The 18,134-nt window shown below is 41.9% G+C and overlaps 1 protein-coding gene across 5 annotated transcripts in view; it reads right to left on the bottom strand.

The window, feature by feature from the left end:
• The window catches only part of HPCAL1 (hippocalcin like 1), a 112,506-nt gene that overhangs the window by 25,974 nt on the left and 68,398 nt on the right, over positions 1–18,134 (bottom strand). Inside the window, exon 1 of one of the 5 annotated variants that reach the window (XM_078388026.1) lies at positions 11,320–11,575. The exons of 3 other annotated variants lie outside the window; for them this stretch is intronic. The gene's annotated coding sequence lies outside the window, so the exon portion shown is untranslated. Of the gene's footprint in view, positions 1–1,061; positions 1,297–11,319; positions 11,576–18,134 lie in introns of those variants that run through there. One more of the 5 variants, XM_078388020.1, reaches the window with a different exon arrangement.

Below are 18,134 nucleotides of genomic sequence, written 5' to 3'. Positions count from 1 at the left end.
CAAAAATATCAGTCTTCAGAAAAGCCATTGCCGTATGCATTGAGAAAACAGGACCTTTACAGTCAAGCAGAAATTCTGGACTAAAACATTATTAGCTATCACTGCACATTAATTTGGAGTTCTTATGGAGATGATTATTGTTTTATAGAAACATCCAACATACACAAGCAGACAGAAATAATTATTCAGCGGAACTTGAACATTTCCTTCCAAAACTGGCAACACCCGACGCACACAGAAGCAATGATGCAGGAAAATTCCAAACAAGCTGCACGCCTTAATTTGGAAAAAAGAGAAGGAGCACAGGGAGTGGGGGTGGGAATAGATAGTTCAAAATAGCTCAGTCCAGTACACCACTGAGCATTCAGGAAACATCCTGTTTCAGGCAAGAAAAACACACATCTTTGGACATGCCCCTGACACAAGAGAACTGAAGGCTTCTTAAGACGGTGGCATTTGGATGAGTTCCCGTCACGGGCGGAGGAGACGGGGCAACAGAGAAAAACATCAATGGAATTTGGGCAGAGTGTCTACTGGGAGGAAATGGTCCTCAATACTTCAATAGAATAAGGAGTTTTAAATAAATTTCTGTCTTTGGTGGTGGTAAAAGTCAAAGCACTGTGATGAACAAGACTGCTTACACTGTGATGCTCTCCTCTCACCTTGTGTTGACCACGGGGACATACAAATACCTTCAGATGCCGGAAAGAAAGCAGGTTCTCAAGACTGCTGCCTTAGGCAATGGAAAGCAGAAATGCTTCACATATAAATCAAAGGCTTTCTGACTTTCCTCTTCCAAAATTTCATCCAATTATGCACATACTCAGAGGTTTTCCACTGAGTATGCCAGCCGTGCATTACCAAGCACATGCAAAAAGAAGTCAAAGAAAGAAGATAATGTTCTAAATGGTGCCAATAAATACCATGCGGGATGAAAAGAACCATTGCAAACAGCACTGCGTTTGGCAGTCTATGCACCAACGCCACTTCAACTCATCAACTGCTTGCACTTCTTTCCTAGACATGCATGAAGTCCAGAGGAAGAATTCCATTGTTCATACCTTCTTTTTCCAAATCCAGCACAGGAAATGTTTGAGGGCCACTTCTAATTTATTCAGCATTGTCAATTCCTTGTCTAGTTGGATAATCCCATATCTCCTGTTCTGCTGGTCTTTGAAGGAGGAATGGGATACATATCCACATCACAAAACATGGCAAGAGACAGATAAGAATAGCAAGTGTGTTCATACCAAAAACAAATAATACAGTATGCATTTTTCCAGCCTTAAGTAGTATGGGAGGGAAATGCAGCAAAGCCTACTAAGCAGGAAACGTAAGTCACGTGGTTTATCAAAGCAGTCCAGTTACTCCTCCGGTCTTGCATAGGGTAGGTAGACATGTGGAGCCATTTCCCCCTAAAAATAGGTCACATCCGTAATACAGCCAAGAATGCATTTCCTGCAACACACATTTTCCTACTCAAACATTCAGACTTTTCCTCCCAATAATTTAAATACATTCCCAAACACATGCACTTTTATCATCCTTCATTAACTAGAAGAAGAATGCTGAGGATGGCAAAACAGACTGATATGTTTAAAAACAAAGCCTTTTACTAATGAACATTGCTTCTTTGATCTTCATAAACTTAAATACTGTATCCTCTTTTTCAAGCCAGATCTCCAGAGGAAATCTCAATGCCATGCTAAGTATATATTGTTGTTGTTACGTGCCGTCAAGTTGCCCCTGACTTAAGGTGCCCCTATGAATCTCCAAAATGTCTTGCCTTCAACAGCCCTGCTCAGCAACTGCAGACTCAAGTCTGTGGCTTCCTTAGGGAGTCAGCCCATCTCATATCTAGTCTTCTTTTCCTGCTGCTTCCACCTGTACTCTGATTACACATACACGTGACCTTAAGGAAGGTCAGGTATTCTACTGATCAGGTATCAGTGAACAATAAGAGTGAAGTTCACTGAAACAAGAGTTGGAAAGTATTGTGTGCAGAGTGGTGTCATGTCCAGATTGATGACCGTTGCTTCTCCCATACAAACATTCCTGCCAGGATAAGATAAGCATGTTCATTATTGAATTTCCCCCCACTTTCTCCTTCTGCCCAAAACAAACCACACCTCTTTCAGTGACAGCCACACCATGAAGCTCTGCACATCTATTTATGTTCACTTGCTGCAAAGTAATTTTGTGACATTCCCTCTGACTTTAAGTGTATTCACATATATATTTTTGCTTACTCCCATGGTTAACTCTGACAATAAGAGCCATTAACATCTGTACTGTTTGTGGTGCACCTTCCCCATTTTGGAAGGAAAAATTAGCTGCTGTTCTCATTGGTTTCCTCATACATTAACGGGGACTGTGCATGTATTTTGAAAATTCTGCTTTTGGATAAGGATTTTTAGACATGCATCATTTGCCTAAATCAGTGGTTCCCAGCCCTGGGTAAGCCAGGTGTTCTTGGAGTGTAAACCTTCATCTGCCTTCAAACCACAGCTCTTTCCCACAACCTGAACAAGACAGAACAAGAAAAAAAAGAAAAAGAAGTCCTGCCCTTGAGGGAAATCGTACCTGGCCAAAACTGCTTTCTCATCAGCAATAGCTCAGACATCCACAGGGTGGCCTGCCGTTCTCACTTTGAAAACACGGAGATGAAAGAGATTGGAGAAATGTCTAAGATCTGAAGCAGCACAGAGTCCACTGCATGTGTGTGGCCAGGGCTGAACAGAACTCCCAGAGCCTGGAAAGTTTTCTGACCATGACAGGTGGGAGCTGTCATCTTTAAAAATAAAAATTAAAAAGTTCCCCCCACAAACATTGGGCATACCTGAGTTCCCTTGGAAGGAAAGAGGCTGGTTCTTAGCTCACCCACCCACGTTCTTAACTGGGTATCCATCCCAGCGAATAATCTGGGGTCATTCAAAACAACAACAACAACAACAAACTGGGCAAGACCCACAGGATTCATAATATGTAATAAATTAACAGGAGCTAAGCAGAGGCTGAACCACAGAGTCAGTGAAGTTGTTCCAACATGCGTAAATCCTCCTGAAGAGCAGATTAGTTTCAGCATGTTTCTGAAGAGGGAAACGAAGGACAGAATTTAAAAAAAAAAGATTTTGCAGTATTAAGAACAGTAGCTTCAATATTAAAATCAAGTTCTTTAAAAGACCATCTGCCACCCAGCTTTTAAAAAGATTGTTAAAAAAATGTTTTACCAGCAGCGTCTTCAGAAATGACTTAGAAAACCACCACGACCACACACACAGACACACACACACACACAGCCCTTCAGAATGTGACAGAAAAGCCACCCTTTCTTCTGAGAGAAGGAAAGACCACAAACGCAGGTGCAACAGACAGCATGGCAAGCACCGTGTGGATAATGACAGAGACGAAAGCACACAGATCAACCGCACTTATTTCCATATATCCAAAGTCAGTTATTGGTGATACCGTTAATCCACAGAGGTTCATTTTAATCAGAAAATTACCCCTTTTATTAATTAGCCGTTGTAGAAGATGGGCAACTTGAGACCTTCCAATTGTTACTGGACTCCAACCCCTAGGATTCCCACCCCCATTAGCTAGGGCTGAAAGGAGTTGACAGTCCGGGAAGAGAAGGCGTCCCAGGGGGTGGGCACCCTATACTGTAGTTTGGTCTCTGGGACAACTGATAACTTGTTTTGGGTTGCTTTCATACAAGCAGGAGGGCCAACAACGACAGGGAAGAATGCAGAGCGAAGGGAGATGAAAATCAAAAAAAGCTTTTAAACAGAAAACAAAAGTTTCAGCTAAATCTCATGAGTCTCCTTTCCACAGCCTCAGAAGAAATGGAACTGGAAAACTAATTCATTGGCTGGAAATAAGAGCAAGGGCGTTATAAATGGTAATAAGCTAAGAGGACTCTGAACCTTTGGAAGTAAAATGTTTTTACATTTTGGAACCACTTCTGCTTGGTTATTGAAACTGTGGGGTTGAAACGTAACAGTAGTTTGGAAAATGAAGAAAGTATCCCATCTGAGAGCCCACAAGCTATTCAAATGTGAAATGTAACACACCTCAAATATTAGCCTTTGTACCCGAGGACTGGTGAGTGATCCACGTAAAATCAATTTCCTTTTAAAAATAGGATTGGTGGAGTGCGATCCAAGAAATCACAGGCCAGTTCCTTTACAATATCTTTCCCCATCTCACTAATCTTTTAAAATTCTGCCTTATAGCGACCATTTCCAGAGTTTTTTAGGTCGAGGGTGCACAGAAGTGGTTTACCATTCCTTTCAGGGCATGTGTGTGTGTGTGTGCGCGCGCGTGCGCTCCCTGAGACGATGGAGCTTGCCCATGACTACACAGGCTGGCTCTTCTCCCAGGAAGCATGTGAGGAATAAGGAATGAAACTCCCAACCTTTGGCTCCGCAGCCAGATAGCAAATTTTTTCCACCCGTTGATAGGAATAAAGGGAGGAAAATTAAAATCTGTTTAAGATGGTGTTTGACTCCTGTAAAATTGAATATAATAAATTCAGATTACTCCAAAGCTTGTTGGAAATGTGATGAAGAACCTGGCATGTATTATCATATGCGGTGGGATTGTAAATTGATTCAGAAATTTTGGAAACTGATTTTTAAGGAAATAGGTGATATATCTGAATTATATATATTGAATTTAATGCTAAAATTGCTTTGTTGTCAATTTTTGATAACTTAGATCTTGATTATTACTCTAAGGAATTGATTACTAACTTCATGACAACCATTAGATCCCGGCCGTGAAAGCCTTCGCAAATACAACAATTTATACAATTTTGGAAAGGAAGTTTGTAATAAAAATATTGTTCAATGGGGTCCCGTGGGTATGGGGTGCATGGTAGAATTTAGTGTATAGCAAGCACTATTATAGGGACGTGGTGGCGCTGCGGGCTAAACCGCAGAAGCCTCTGTGCTGCAGGGTCAGAAGACCAGCAGTCGTAAGATTGAACCCACGCAACGGAGTGAGCTCCCGTCGCTTGTCCCAGCCCCCGCCAACCTAGCGGTTCGAAAGCATGCAAATGCAAGTAGATCAATAGGGACCACCTCGGTAGGAAGGTAACAGTGTTCCGTGTCTAAGTTGCACGGGCCATGTGATCACGGGAGATTGTCTTCGGACAAAACGCTGGCTCTATGGCTTGGAAACGGGGATGAGCACCGCCCCCTAGAGTCGAACACGACTGGACAAAAACTGTCAAGGGGAACCTTTACCTTTACCTATGCACTATTATTCGCATTTTTGTATTTTGTTGTTGTAGTAGTATCTGTTTATAAAATAAAAATTTAAAAAGAAATTTCCCCCCCAACTTTACATATACACTGATGGGATGTTAGGAGACAATGAAGTGACCAGAAATGGATCTTTGAACTGTGTCCAAGTGTTGACCCAGTACAAGTGCATGGATGCTATAAAGAAAGGCAAATTCCACAATGGGGAACTAGGAAAGGAACTGAAAATAAAACTTACCAATATCATTCTGCCCTTAAGAACACCGACAGTGCCACCACAGTTAAAATCCTATATATTTCTGATCTGCAGGCTGGCTACCTGAGTGAGTTAAGTATCTGGCTACAGAGTCAGAGGGTGGGAGTTTGATTCTTCATTGAGCCTCCTGCAAGCAGAGCCAGCTTCTGTGATCTTAGGCAACCTGCACAGTCCCTGGGTACTCCCCCAAAGAAGGGAACGATAAACCACTTCTGAGTACTATCTAACTAGGAAACCCTGAAAAGAGTTGTCTTAAGTCAGTACTGACTTGATAACACATGATGATGATGATCAATGCACCTGGAAAGATGTATTATATAGTTGGGAAAGGGCAAACAAAATCTTTAAGGAACCTGATGATTACAATGTTTGAAAAAATGATAAGGGGAGGCATAGAAAAATATGTATAAAGTTATGCTTGTTGCAGAAAAGGTGACTGGGAAACATTATTTCCCCTTTTATACATTAATAGAAACTGAATGATAGGAGATCAAGGACTGATAAAAGGAAGCACTTCTTTGATCAAGTTTCATTATAGAATTTGTTATCACAAGAGGTAGTAATGGCTGCCAACTTGGAAATCTTTTAAAAAGGATTGGGAAGATAAGGCTCCTTATGACTAAGAATTATAATGGTTACTGTATATACTCAAGTATAAGCCTAGTTTTTCAGCACAATTGTTTTGCCGAAAAAGCACACCCCTCGGCTTATACTCGAGTCAGTGCCAAAATCACATGTTCTCCCCTGCAATGCAGGTGTTTTCCGGACTCCCTTGCTCATCTATGGGCGCCTGCAGCCACTGTGGGTGGTCTGATAACCTGGGTTAAGTACACTGTATTTCCGCTTCCAGGGCACTCCCATCCTCCTCCTCCTCCTGCATATTCTATGTACCCACCTTCCTCCTCCCACCTTCCTCCTCCATCTCCCTCCGTCTTGTTACGCGCCAGCAGAGCAGTAGATAAGCGCAGCATCCGGTATGAGCCCTCCCTCTGCAGGCAGTGAAGTATATCTTGCAGCTCAGAAGGGCAGTATTTTCAAAAACATTTAACCTACTGATGCCTCAATTAATGTAATTTTATTGGTATCTATTTTTATTTTTGAAATTTACCGGTAGCTGCTGCATTTCCCACCCTCAACTTATACTTGAGTCAATAAGTTTTCCCAGTTTTTTGTGGTAAAATTGGGTGCCTCAGCTTATGTTTGGGTCGGCTTATACTCGAGTATATATGGTACATTGAATACTACTTCCAGTATTACAAGCAGTATTAATCTATGTGCTAGTTGCTGGGTGAGCATGTTGTGCATGAGAAGCTTGTGAGCTTCTCATGGGCAACAAGTCAGCCGGAGGGCAGACAGAAGGTTTTTCCAGAGAGATCTAAAATCTGCTTCAAGGCATCCAGTCTTATATATTGTCAGAGGTCAGAGGGAAGGACTTAATCCCTTCTCACCCTGCAGTTCTCCATTGCAAACTCTAACTCTTCAATAAAACCATTAGCCATGTTTCCTTTTAGTTCTGCAGTTTACCTGGTGGGGAGAGGAAAAGATTGATCATAACTAAATGGCATTTGCAGGAAAGTCCTGGTGATCAAGGAAAGAGCGAAGCAATTCCCACAACCTTCTAGCATTACAGCTTACTTTGTAATGCCCTTAGGGACAAATTCAGTACAGTACCACAATTTCCATCCAACACCTACAAAACTCTAGTAACTACACTTCAACACAACACATCTACAGAGCCTTTCTCCTCCATCAATTCTCAAGACAATATACAGACTTTATGATCAAGTCTCACTTCTCCACAAACCTTCAGTTCTGTCAGACTTCCTGACAGGAAGATCTGGAGATCTAAAAAGCATGCACGTAATTTTGTGCCTATCTGGTAGGCTAAATAAATGTTCTTAACCACAGTATGCACTTTGGAGCTTGTTTTACGTTCAACCCACCTCTCTCTGCCCCTCCTCTCTGTTTCTTTCTTTCTTTCTGCAACCAGAACTGCACTCTAGAGTAAATCAATCATCTTCAAAGGTCTGCAGCAGGATTGATCAACAAATTTAAAAGGCACTGAAGCACAAATGTACTCAGAAACAACAAATGCATCATTTGAGTGTATAATTTGAGTTGAGGCCACACAGCTAACCAGATGTAAAAAAAGAAGAATCAGAAACACAAAAACAAGAACAAAAAAGAGCCACGTAAAAACCTTCTGTTAGAAGGCAACCTTTCGATTTAAAATAAAGGTAATATCTGGCAGTGAACTATTTCTAGCAAATACCAACAGGCTCAGATATAGACAGGATGGATCCAGAATGTGCCTTCTTGGGGCTGGGATGGCTTTGTTCACAGAAACTTGGAAAAGCGGCCCTCCCCTGGTTTTGTTGACGATTCTCCTTCCTCTGCAGGTCACCCCACTCGGAAGTCTCATCTGCATCTCCGTGCAGCAGTGGGCTTTGGAGACTGTAGAGGCTACGGTGGAGAAAAGATGGCAGGGCAGTCTGCTTCCACTAGCCCAGCTGCACCCAATCCAGAAGCAGATGTTAAGAAAGGAGAGCCTCTCTTGCTCTTTTCCATGTGGATGCTTCATATGCCACCAGCTCCACACCGGATGGACAACCCTGCAGACACTTTTTGAAAATGAAACCATTTAGGGTCTGCTTGGATTTACTCCCCTCGAGGAAGCATGTGCGGAACCACAGCCCGATTCTTACTAGAACAAATCTCACTGACTTAGGCACAGATCCCTTTTTGCCTCTGTTGATAGGCAAGGGCTCCAGTGATGGAATGGATACGAGTATCACCACCACAGGTGGTGGATCCACTGCCCAGAACCGTCTGGTCCACTTATTGCATGCAGCTGTTGTCGTTTGTGCCGCACCGCTTGTGGGAGTAGCCCCGCAGGCACCTCCATGCGCTGCTGGCCAATCAGCAGCTGAGCAGGAAGATCCGTCTGCCTGGCGGAGTGGTCAGCAGCACATGGAGGTGGGGAAGTGCCAGCCAGGTTACTTCTGCGTTGGGTGAGGCATGAATGGCCACGGGCACCGTGCAACAAGCAATAGGTGGACTGGCCAGTTCTGGGGTGTGTGTGTGTCCAAAGGGCCTGGCCACCTATAGTGGCGATATTCGTCTCCTCCAGGACACAAATATGAACATCCCATCTCTAATATGTAGCTATGCTTTGAATCGTGGTAGATAAAATAAATGATCCTTAAAAAAATTAATTGATTAGTGACTTATAAAAAACCTGAGGTTTTAAAAAAAAATTAAATTGTCAAAAAATCCGATTTTTAAAATTTAAATCGTGGCTTAAAATGTTGATTTAAATCAGATTTGAATATAGGCTGCTTTTTTGTGACCACCATAGTTCCTGCCTTCCTCCTACATCTTCCAGCCACCGCCAGCTGCTGGAGCAGGAGGCACCAGCGCCATCTCCTCCTCCCCTCTCCTATTTTGGTTCAACGGAGAGCCGCACTTGATATATCTGCTACTTTTTGTAGTTAGCACAGCTCCCTCTGAGATTCTTCCAGGGTGGTGGGAGGGGAGAGAACGTGGCGGTCAACAGGTGCTTCTACCACATCTGTCCCTCCCTCCCTCCCTTCCTCCCTCCCTCCCTCCCTCCCTCCCTCCCATTGTACATGGCCAGCACTGTTCCTTTTTCAGTCTCTAGGAATGAGGAGCACACATTTAAACAGGGGTGCAATGTTTTGTTTCCCACTTCAAGCAGTGGGTAAGCCTGGGCTGCTCCTGACAGATTCAAGTCTCTAGAAGCGCACCCCATTCTGTTCCTGCTGCAAGTCGCTTGCAAGTCTCCTCTGTTACCCATAGTCTTGTAAAAGTGTGTAACGTCACTCTTCTAAAACAATGTTTTTAATTACATGTATGGATTCTACTGAAGCCATAACAATAGAAGTGGGAAGGAATCGAGCCTGACAGCGTCTCCAACGGATGCAACACACTGCTGCTTAAGTCGCTTATGTAATCAAGGACCTGCAGGGTAAAAGGGCAAGAGAACCACATTCAGTACATATCTGAGCAGCAGCTAACGTGTGAGCTGAGCTTTGAAAAGCTCATAAAGAGCTTTTAGTGGAACAGAGGAGTCTTGCAAGAATAAGCCTGAAAGTGAAGCCACGCTCACAGTGTGTCTGGTGGTTAGATTCTGCTGCAAGCATGTGTTGTGGGGAGATCAGGTTACCAGCAAATGCACAAACGGTACACTGATGCCTTTAATAATGGAGCATCGAAATAAGGGGGTGGCTTTGCCTCTCACATAGAAAGATCTGCTTACAGCCACAAGTACACAGTTCTGTGCTTTCTCAAAGGCTCAGAGTACATCTGCCTTTAGGACTGGTATATTCCATGGGGCAGCTCAGCTAATGACCTCCTCCCCACCCACTAGTTGTGCATTATTTTGGATTCTGACACTTCCAATTATCACAATGGGCAAATATTTCCCCCACAGAAAATGGCTGTTTACATGTAAAGGCTGACACAAAATCCTTATTTTTCTGCTGCATGCCTGTGACAGAAGCCTGAGTCCTCTGCCAAGGCCCATTGACAGACCTGTGGGGGAACCACAGCACGCCTCTCTCTTGTATCAACTGTTTCGTGCAGAATCTAAAACTCCATTTTGCATTCCTGGCAATCTGACTCCTTGAGTGATGGTTGTCAGATCAGCCACAAATCTTTCTCTGATGATGTAGAACCTCCACTTTACTTGTAATTTTACACAGATTCTAATCCAGAATTTTTCTGAAAATGGCTAAGGTCTTTATCGTTGCACTTTACAGTGGGGGCTTGACTTGAGAACTTAATCCGTATTGGAAGGCGGTTCTCAAGTCAAAAAGTTCTCAGGTCAAATCTGCATTTCCCATAGGAATGCATTGAAAACCATTTCATCCGTATCTGCTGTTTTCCGTCCATAGAAACTAATGGGAAACTGCTATTCTGCCTTCGACCACTAGAGGGGGATAATTTGTTTTTTTTTTTCCCTTAGGTCATGAAAGGTTCAGGGAAGGCAGGGAAAATACAGTCCAGGCAGTATAGTACCAGGCAGTCCGAAGACTGTCTCCCAATCCACTCTCTAAACGCTGGGAGGAGTGAGGAAGCAGACAGGCACCCTTTTCACTGGCCAACAGTTAACTGAAAGTTCACATTTTGCACTTTCCCTGCCTCCCACATGTTTTTTTTTAGTTCTTAACTCAAATCTAAGTATGTAAGTCAAGTCAATATTTTCCTATGAGAGCGGTTCGTAAGTCAAAATGTTCTTAACTCGAGCCGTTCTTAAGTCAAGACCCCACTGTACTAATAGTGTGTTTTATGTCAGAGACCTACACACACACTGCACTTGAAATGAGAATACAGTTCTACACATTCTATCATTGTTGTCATCATCCTCATCCTCATATGCCCTCAAGGCAATTCTGACTTACAGTGACCCTTTTCAGGATTTTTTAGGCAGAGAATACTCAGAAGCGTTTTTGCGATTTCCTTCTTCTGAGGGCATCTTGGAACTGTGCAGCTTGCCGCCAAGGCCCACCCAGGCTGGCTCTTCTCCATGTGAGGAATCAAACTCTCAACTTCTGACTCTGTGCCCAGATATCTAAACCACTACAGTATTCAAGCATATATCCATAATGACTCTATATCCTCTGTTTCTATACACAGAATTACCAACATGGCTTAGATTGTTTGATCCATGTCATAACAGTCATCTGCCTATTTGAACAAGACTAAATGTCAAATGATCTAAGCCCAAGTTTTCAAACCCCAGTCCTGTTTCCCTTTAGGCAAAAAGAAACTTACCAGTCTGTAGAGAGCTGTACAGTGTAAAAAAGCACACAGATAAAGTGAATCAACTGCAGGTAGAAATAGCTTCATCTGATTCAGGAAGCCACAGTATATTAACTACAGTACAGAGAAATTCTTGTATTTACTACATCTTCTGTTCTTCTCAGTAGTTTGGCATGGAAAATCTCATGCATTTCACCGAAATTTGATGGGGGGGGATGGCAACATGTAAAAGGCCTTGTGTCTGTGTAAGAACTTTACTCCCACCTTTAATAGTAACAGCTGGTTTTTAGTTGTCCGGACAGATCAACTGAAAATATTCTAGATCATGTGAGGAGGCAAAAATAACTCCTGGCTGAACTTCAGCAACTAATTAGAGAAAGATTCCTTCTGCTACTTCGGCAGCCATATAGTAATTGAGGTTGTGGCTTATGAACTTTACTTCTTATTTGAGCCAATTTAAAATACTTGCAGAACATTTACGTAGAGGGCAATTTGTTCCTTAAGGGACAAAGTGATATTTCTAAAAACTAAAAGAACAATTAAACCACCTATTTTTGACAACAATTACAATAATTTCAATGCTCTAAGCAAAGAGGCAGAATGAAGAGCTCATTGAGACACATCACTATCTTGAATTAACAAATGTATCATGATATAATTCACTACCTGGTGATCACTCAAACACTTGTCTGTTTGGACTGATTGGTGTTTTTCTGCTATGTCCTGGCAATTTCAACCTATGAACATTTCCATCTTCCTCTTTTTTTAAAAAAAAAAAATCAGTGGTTATCATGCAAATGACACAGCAATAGACCACTCTAACCTTAAGAGATATCCTGGCCACCATGTGCTAAAACGATCATGCAGCTACCTCAAAGAATCCCACCTCTGCAGGAGATGTACGTATCAGAAACAGCACAGGTCACACTAAAACTCCCCAGGAGTTGGGAGGAGACATTGCTTGGATTTAACAATGCTTGCCAACGTTCTTAGTGTCAGTTTAAGGAATTGTGAAGGTAAACGAAGTGTAACATGACTCTAAGACCCAGCTAAAGAAAATGAACTAACACCGTCAAATAAGAGATGAAGCATCTCTTAGTTTAAGCCAGAGACCTGATTTCCATCTGCAGTGCAGAAACAAGTTAGAAAGGAAACAGCATAAGCTGAGCACTATGGCACAGGGGCATATCTAACATGCTTGCCATTCCCTACTTCTCCATCATGCTTTCTGAATTTGCCCAATGGATTACACACTTAAAAGAATAAGTATGCACCTGGTCTATTGCCTTCCCAGCTCAGAGCTTGGAAAAGTTATTTTCTGGACGACATCATCCACAATTCTCCTGCTCATTGAGCCACTTGCCATCCTGCTGGGGTGATTCTTGGACCTGTCATACTCAAAACCCCAGGCTCTATGTTCAGCCCTGGAAGACAGCAGAGTGCCAAAAGATTCCTATATGAAATTTTAATGAGCCCGCCTGGGTCTTCAGATGCTTTTCTTTTTGTCCTACCACCCTCACTGCCATGTCTAGTATGAGAGATGGCCAGCTCTTGGGCTACAGAACCACCTTCCAAAGAAGGCTGGCCAAGCCCCCCTCATTGTTGTCCCTGTGCCAGTAGGCAAACACATATTTTATTTAGACAAGCCACTGACTGGCTGAGGAGGAGAAGCCTTTTAGTGGTGGCTGTGTGCTGAATGTTTGTGTCTGTGTGAGATTTAAAAACAGGTTTTAAAACTGTGCCAGTTCTGTGGTGTTTCAATGTCATATTTAACAACACTTTTCTATTGCAATTGTGTGTGAGAGAGATGGGCCATCAACTCAGAAAGGAGATGGGCCATCATGGAGACTCTAACTCAGCTGTCAAGGTAAACCAGATATTTAAGGAGCAGTTTTACCAATGACACAAATTACTTTCCACTGGCAAGTGGGGATTTGAACCCAGATCTCCTGAGTCCGCTATTCTACCCACTATACCAAACTGGTAGGAGATTGTTTTAAGAAATCACCATTCCAAGGAGATAATCTGATTTTTGTTTGTTTGTTTGTTCTTGGTGGCACACCAAGTAGGAAGTAACTTTCTAGCTTGAGGTCAAAATCATGTTCTGGTTACAGGTGAAAGAACAAAATTAAAGCCCCTGCCCCTTTTAAAAAAACAAGCTTCTGTTTCATTCCCTAGTTCAAACATTACACTGTCATGTTAATTATGCATATGTCGCAGGGAGCCCATCTGTCCCAGGGAGGCCAGCTGCCAAATTCAGCAGTGTCAACAGTGATGCACACAAAGCCAAATACTGTGCTAAATTAGCTAGCGAAAACAGAAAAGGGATCCTCTCCCTCCTAAAACACAGTGGGCAAGACACCTCATATTTCAGATGCTCTTCTGTTCTATGCTCTTCTGCCAGATGAAAATGACTGAGGGAGTCAAGCTCTGTTTGGTTCTGCGCAGATAACCTACCACTCAGACAGACTTCAAGAGATCTGGATTCTGAGCATCAGATGGAAAAAATGTGAGTGTGCATATGGTATAAGCAGCATCCCCTACACAGGTAGTAACTGCAGATCTATGTTCCCAGTGATGGTGGTGGACACAGAGTTCCCAACTATGATTTTCTCGTTTAGAAAAACTCACACTCTGCTCAGACAAAGGAGCACCAATGCACACTCTCAATTTAGCATTTATTAGAAGCTCTTGATTTTATCTGAGCATTGATGCCTACAAAGGCAGCTCATCTCTGCAGTTCCCTTTGTACCTGGACAGAAGATAACCAGGTTCTCAACATCTCTGCCATCCTACAGAGAGTTAAGAACCCAAACAGAATGTACACTGTGGAGTTTGCTCACTAATGCCATTTTCCAGGCCAGACTGACATTTGGAATCAGGAAGTTGATAAAGTCAGACACTACCCTTCTCTATCCTAAATAAAAACACTACATGTTAGAGTGAATTATTTGAAGATAAGGCAGTTGTACATAGTTGAGTAATCTTCTTTTCATAGGCCTCTATTTGACATTCAATATTCCTCTGATTTATTTATTTATTTATTTATTTATTTATTTATTTATTGTATTTATACCCCGCCTATCTAGTCATTTCGACCACTCTAGGCGGCTTACAACATAAAGGACAACAAGTTCAAGAAAAATTTATAACAATTAATTAATTAAATGATGTAGTGTTATATAACATTTGTTTATCCATTTCTAAGTACAGTATTTATAAGCAGCTCCACATCACAGTTTTCAGAGTAGTGTGCAGTTAAGTTCAAACAACTGCAAAATTAAAACAAAAACAAATGTGTTTTACAAAACTGAATTGGAAAGGTCATTTGATAAAAGGTACTCCAAAACTCCTACTTTGGCATAATATGGACTGCACTAGGACTCATTACGTTAATACATTTTCTCTTGATTTGTCTTTCCATGAATAACTATGCAAATACTTCTATAAAAATAAATATCTCCTTAGTATGCATCTACAGACAGTATATATTTTTCTGTGCCTTTTTATGGCATCAAATTCTGCAAGTTTTATTCAACTCAGCTAGAAAAGTGGTGAATCAGCCTCACGAAAGCCAAGCTGATGATTTAATGGCTCACCAGGAATTCTAACTGGGTACCTTTCCATGACCCTGAAGGACACAAATACCTTCTACAGAGGTTACCTGGTTTCTGTACAGTAAAAGGGTGCATTAATCATCAGAAGAGCACTTCTCATGACTTTTAACCTAAGCAATTTGTGGTCTCACTACAACCTCTCTCTCTCTCTCTCTCTCTCTCTCTCTCTCTGTGTGTGTGTGTGTGTGTGTGTGTGTGTAAAACACCTTTTGCTCTAGAAATTGAAAGAAACTAAGACACATGGAAAGATATAGAGATAAAGTGGCATAGCAGGAGTCAACTTGCAGAATGTGGAGCTCACATTACTCCTCTACTTTAATTGGGGGCATGCGTGAAAGTCAGTATCCAACAGATACTCAAAGCAACAGCTTCCTTTAGTAAAACAGCTGCCTCGGAGTACTTCAGGTGTGGAGTTAACAATAAGCCTGACGACTCTATGAAGGGCTGCAAATAAGCAATAAAAGCACCAGAAAGCTAGTTCATATCTCCATCCTAATACACACATCTTAGCTCAAGTATAAATAACGACTGTCTTCTCTGACATCGCATTATGCAATCTTTAATCCGCACACATATTAAACTCTTAAGGAAAATGCATGAAACAAAAACTAGAAAGCCAGGAAGACCTGGATAACTGCAGGTGTGAGACTAAGGCCAGGATCTCAAAAGAGAGTTAAAAAGCACACACATTAAAATGCACACACATTCCCCCAGTAATTGTTGGGAATTTTCTTTCTTTGCTCATTCTAGCAGCAGCAAAACATGCACTTGGCATAGAGTGCAAGTTTGGCACTGTCTGTGCCAGCTGGGGGCTGAAACCAAAGAACTGACTTTTCCAGGCCTAATTTTCAGTACAAAAAGGGCTACAGTTCAGTTTCTGACATAAGGCAGGAACCTTCAAGAAACATCCACAGACAAATGAAAATCAGGGATTGGAGAAGGTGTGGCCTTCTGAAATGTTCCTTCAAATCTGAGCAGCACAGCCAGTGAGGGAGTATAATTCAGCAATGCGTGGAAGGCTACAAGTCCCTTTTCTCTGATGTGGACAATACCGAAGTAAATGACTCAGAGATCTGAACAGATGTAAAAACAATCCTATATAAAAAGCATAAGAAGAATCCTTCTGGATCAGTATAAGAAGAGCCCTGCCTAGCCATCATCATAGCTAACAGCTATTGAGAGGTTTATCCAGGAGGGAAGCATTTACTCCACAGCATAGGAAAGCTGCTGGTTTTACTACAACACTCAGCATACTGAGCTGTAATTTTAAAAAGTAATATTTCTAAGCTCTTATTTAATCCCTACCAGTAATGATTACAACATCTTGCGATAATGAATTGCATAAGCTAATTACGTTAACTTATTTGTGTGAATAAATATTTCTGTTTAGAATTTATTGCCAAGCAAGTTCCCTGGGCAGTATAATGACAAAGCAATATACAAATCTCTCTATCCATTTCCCCATGTTGTTTATTTTACATAATTCCAAAATTTTAGTCTTTCCTTACAGAGAAGGTACTCCAACCACTGAATCCTTTTCTACATAGTTTTCAAAAGTCCCCCCGCCCCCCGTATAGATTATATACAGGCATTATAAACCTGAAAGCTTTATTAAGAATCCATGGGCTATTAATTCTCAGCACGGATTTTCCATTTTCCCACTGTTACTGAGTACTGTATAAAATTTCAGTGAGCTTGCCACCACAGCAGCATTAATCTCGAGCAGCGATAGTGACACAGGTTCTCTTGTTTATCCGGGACGATACCATAGCTACAACTCTGGAATGGATAAGATCTAGAATCTTCCTCCCTCAACCAGTGGCAGATTTATGGGATGGTTTGTTGCAGAGGCACGAATCTCTTTCCTGAACGCAAGATATGATGCTGAAACCAAGGTGAGGAGCATTAGATTCAGCAAGTTACTAATGCGTGCTTTCACTACCGAGGACTCTTCAAATTAGATATACTCACAATGAATGTTTTAACTCTAATTTGATATAACACATAGAACAGAGGAAAAGAATGACCACCTGCAGCCCTTCAGATGTTTTTTTGATTTTAAGACCCATCAGCATGGCCCAACAAAAACATCAGGAGGGCCAAGAGTGCCTAAGCTATGCAAGTGACACAAGAGCACTCAGTTTCTCAACTGTATACAATGGTTGTTGTGGGGTTTTTCGGGCTCTTTGGCCGAGTTCTGAAGGTTGTTCTTCCTGACATTTCGCCAGTCTCTGTGGCCATGGGCATCTTCAGAGGATTGGGGTAGGAACTCTGTCCATGCTCACTCCTCTGAGCTCCAGTCCTCTAAAGATGCCGGCCACAGAGACTGGCGAAATGTCAGGAACAACAACCTTCAGAACATGGCCAAAGAGCCCGAAAAAACCCACAACAACCATCAGATCCCAGCCATGAAAGCCTTCAAGAATACATCAAACTCTATACAACATCTACAATCCTTGGAAATCCCTAATTCCTCAGGTTTTTGGCCTGACTAGTAGTGACTACCCTTCACTCTTAGAAAGTAAGATTTCTCCTCTCTGTTTCACAGTATGAACATCGATACATTACTGCACTCCAATACATAGAAAATAACTCGGCCACACTCAAACTAATGCATCTGTACTTCGATCAATACAAGCGGAGACCAAAGCCATTGACAGAAATGTACCTGGACACTCCTAGAGAAATAAACTGCTAAATGGTGTTAACGGTGAGAATCATGTAATTGTTTTGCAAACCACTTGAAGACAATATGTTATCAGCTAGTTTCAGAGCACAGAAGTCTCTGGAGGCACACAATTTAACCACACTTTGGGACATGATGTTAGGAGCAGAACAGAAGCCTGTGGTACTTGCAGTTTGTCACTTCCAGTTTCAGACTTTGGAGGAAAGCAACATATACAATAAATAGATACATTAAAACTACAGTTTTGTCTTGATTCGTAACAGTCTCAGAAATATGTTTTTAAGAAGAAACTGCAGGGGATAGTAAGAATGAATTGCGGTTACTTTTATTTCTAAAAGTTTTCAACAACTTTCTACACTCTGGGGAGAAATGATACTATGTTGGTCAGAAGAGTTAATATGAACCCACTCTGGGGGCATTCCCAGCCTGCAGATCATGAGTTATGGGTCCAATGGCATGCTTGCCTATCCTCCTCGGCCCTGTTTCTCAGCTATTTCTCACTGATCGGTTGAGCCACATGTACA

The sequence above is a fragment of the Pogona vitticeps genome, chromosome 1 (genome assembly GCF_051106095.1).
Source record: "Pogona vitticeps strain Pit_001003342236 chromosome 1, PviZW2.1, whole genome shotgun sequence".
Classification (NCBI taxonomy): domain Eukaryota; kingdom Metazoa; phylum Chordata; class Lepidosauria; order Squamata; family Agamidae; genus Pogona; species Pogona vitticeps.
Note: the sequence above shows the minus strand (reverse complement) of the source record. Positions and strands in the feature narration are given on the sequence as shown.